This window comes from Cyprinodon variegatus, unplaced genomic scaffold (genome assembly GCF_000732505.1).
Source record: "Cyprinodon variegatus isolate N-32 unplaced genomic scaffold, C_variegatus-1.0 Scaffold930, whole genome shotgun sequence".
NCBI classification, from domain to species: domain Eukaryota; kingdom Metazoa; phylum Chordata; class Actinopteri; order Cyprinodontiformes; family Cyprinodontidae; genus Cyprinodon; species Cyprinodon variegatus.
The window spans coordinates 30653-34573 of NW_015151383.1; the positions used below are offsets into that span (position 1 = coordinate 30653).

General features: G+C 35.0%; 1 pseudogene; it reads right to left on the reverse strand.

Annotated features, from left to right (window-relative positions):
• Positions 1-1621: 1621 nt before the first annotated feature.
• Positions 1622-3921, reverse strand: part of LOC107100024 — a 6237-nt pseudogene continuing 3937 nt past the window's right edge.

Sequence of the window (3921 nt, forward strand, 5' to 3'; positions counted from 1 at the left end):
TTAGCTAAAGGTTATTGGTTCTTGATTAAGCAAATCATTCAATAAAACATTATTTGGCCAAATAATGTTTCATTCACCTCATGGATTTGCATTGTGAATTGGTGTGAAAACATTCCAATTTCTCTAAATTAGTGAAAAGCTAATTTGATCAGACCCCAAATTCTTCCAGATAAACTTTGGTTTCAAACACAGAATCCATCTTAAACTGTAATATGTTTTTCAACCGTTTTCCCCTTCCTCTTTGTACATAGTAGTTAGTTTAGTTTAGTTGAGTTTTGCTAGTTTTAGTTGAGAGTGTTAAACTGAAATATATTTGACTCTGAGCTGATTTTTGTTAATAAACTATAATATTTTGAACAAAAGTTGTGGTGAATTTATTCCATGAATGTGCAGAATTAACTGTTTGACCATGATTAGAGCTCGAATCACTCTTTCATTTATTGTTCTAACACACTGCTAGTAGGGCGTGTGTTAGAACATATATAACAGCCGAAATAATACCAGGGAGGGCAATAAACATCTTAAGGTATCAGAAATATACATTCCCAGCAGGCTGGGAATAGAATAGAATATAAAATCCCATCATTAATGTGACGTCCTACCTGGATGGGCATTAAACATAAAATCACAACACTAGAATTACCTTAAGATATATAAAAAATGTCACTTAGTTCAGCCAAAATCAAAGCATTTATTCCTAAATTAGCTGTAGGTGTTAAAGTGTATTTATATGATCACATTGCTGCAATCAATCCAGTAATACAAAAAAAGTGCTGGGAAAATATATCTGCTTTGTTCAAAGTGGTGAGACAAGGATTTTTTTCCCTCCCATTTCCCTCAAAAAGCAACTGAAAGCCAAGCTGCCTGGAGTGCAGCAGCATTACTTGTTTAGACACATCACCCATTTTGACCCTGATATATAAGCACAAGAATATTATTATGTAGAGCCTTAGAATGTATATTCACAGAAAATTTTTATTTGGATCTTCTTTTGAGATTATGGTGTTACAAGTACAGACAGCACCAGTGTAGCAGTTAAGAACAAGCTTTGACCTGAAAGCCAGGAAAACACAATAAGGCAAATAAGATGTGGCTGGTTTCTTGCAGGTCATCTGGCATTATGAGAGGAGAACTAAGCTACTCACACTGTACGCAATCACTGGCCTGCACTATGATCCCACAGTGTCACCCTCTGGTCTAAGGTGCACATAGCATGTGTAAATTCTTACCTTAAAAGACAATTTTCCTTACTCTTTCATTCAGCATGCATGTATCGCTTTAGTGCGAACCAAAAGAATTGACAAAGATTCCTGGATAAGTTTCAAAACATCTTAAAAGAAAAAAAAAACAAGCGGAAGTCTGGCTCCCCTCAATTTAAGCCTGTTCTGATTTTCTTTCAGATCAAGTTGGCAAACCAATATATCCCACACTTGAAATGTTGGATCATCATGGGGACCATGAATGCCCTTGCAGTTATATCAATGATGACTCCCCCCTTGAGCATATGAGTTTATTTTTTCCAAATCTGCTAAAATGAAACACAGACAAGCTCTTTTTATTTCATTTTAATGGTTGAGTAACAATTTGAATGTGAAAACGAAACAAATTCACACAGCCTACTTCTTCAGCTCATTGTTTTTGTGCTACATCGCATGAAAGGGAGAAAGGAACTCACAAAATGAAACAAAAACCTTTAAGTAAACCACAAAACTGGAGAAACTCATGACTGAAATGGTAAAGCATTGCCAATAAAGAAGTAAAATGAGTTTGTCTTTGTCGTTTTGGTTTTTATAACCTTTACAACTCAACTTCCTGCTGTCTTCACAATATTGCACACTGACACAACTGTACCTTGTTTTACTGTCAGAGATTGCACGTTTCACAGGATTGTTGCTAAAAAAAAAATCCAGCTAATTTTGTTTTGTTTTCAACAACAATTTATCAATATTCAGTTTAAATACATTTCACAGGTCCTAGTATTTTCAACAAATGAACGGTTCATTTGTTGAAAATACACCATAATGCATGCAACATTTGTCCGGTGAACAAAGATAAAGATAACAAGTTTTGTTTTAAAGAAACATCACATAACTTGTTCAAGAATAAATAACTTAGAAATATTTAGCAGCTGTTCCACACATCCACTCAGCTCCAACTTTAGCAAACCTGCTGATTTTCACAGCTTTCTGAGGTACTTTCTACCTCCAGATGTTCAGTTAATGACCAACTCGATCAGGCTCCTTCCAATTTAACATTAAAGCCACATAGCGCAGCTGGAGCCAGAAGCTCCTTAAACAATAATTATTCAAGCTTCCAAACAATCTTTCTTTTATGGATGTTTTCTTGAGAATCTGACCTTGATGACAAAACAGCTGAAGACAGTTTTATTTAATGTGCCAATACTTCAAATGTTTTTAGGATAATATCATTGTATCAACTCTTCTTCAAGTCTGTTTCCTCCATTTCCTTTTTAATCCTCATCTGTTAAGAGAAATTAATCTATTAAAATCTCAGTCATCACCCAAAGAATAACATACTGGAAATATTAATGAAAGTCATTTTTACATAAAGGATACATACTGTCAAGTTAAAGGCTTTATTAAAGTCCACTAGTAAACATTTCTGAATATAACCCTGCACTGAAATAAAAAATTTTAATTTCAAGTTAATTAACGTAGAAAACAAAAGGTTTCTGCTCACCATTATTTCTCCTAACCCAAAAAAAGATTCCTGCAATTCCAATAAGAATTAATCCTCCAACACTTCCGGCAACATGAGCGACTGGAAACTCTGAAGGAGAGGCTGAGGAGATCCACAAACGAGAGTCACTTTAAAATGTTCAGAAATCCCACAATGCATAAATAAAAGGGCTCCTTATGTATAATAGAACTTAGAATAAGTTATGAATATTTCAAAACTAAAGTTTAATGAGAAAAATGCTCGATGATGAGTTTAAGAGTTAATAAAATAGACTGTAAAAGAACCAGAATAACAAAAAAGACAGACATCCTATAAACAACTCAATACTAAATAAGATTTCTTTTACCCAGAGTAACTACAGCTAGGAGTACATATGATAAGCACTATGACCACTAGCAGCTAAAGTGAACACAAAGATAATTTTAACTCCACATGGATTTTTCAAAGGTTTCAAGAAATGGACAAACATATTAACTTTAGGGAATTTAACAAGGGGCAAATTTATTTATTTGCGAACATTTATCAGCATATAAGGGATTAAAACAACCCTTACCCCAATTTGTATGGATTGTGGATTTATCCAATTTAACAATAATGTTATCTTTAAAATCAGAGAACTCAAACACACAGTCGTATCTCTTCCAGTCTTCAGGCTGGACAGATGAAACGTTGAACTCGACACTCATCTGGAAGGTTCCATCATTGTTTACAAGGATCTCTCCTTTCTCCACACCCTCATGAATCTCTTCTCCAGAAAATGTCAGCAGTTTCGGGGTAGAAACCTGTAGCATGACAGGTCACCACGGAGGTGGGAGTCCTCTGGAGCAGAGACACAGAGGGTCTTTCTATTTAAGAAAAAAATTATAATAAAACAGATGATCTTTGTAATAAATTTGGACAGATCCTGTTGTTGCTGCATTTAAATTGTGTCATAAATATACCTTTCTTCTGCAGAAAGCTCCTCCCATGATGAACATATCTCTTTAACCAGTCGGAACATATATAGAAGTAAAAATGTTTATACTCTTCTAATCTAGCTGTCATTGTGTCCCATGTGAGTTTTGTGAGTACAGCTTGTGGTTTGGGAGCAGTCCATGTCAGGGTCTTCAGGTCCAGGGCTAAGAAGTCTTCCCCATTATAACCATACTGATTATATCCTTTAATTTCTCCAGTCTCATCATCCCACTCACAGCCATTCATTCTCTGCAAAATGTGGGGACC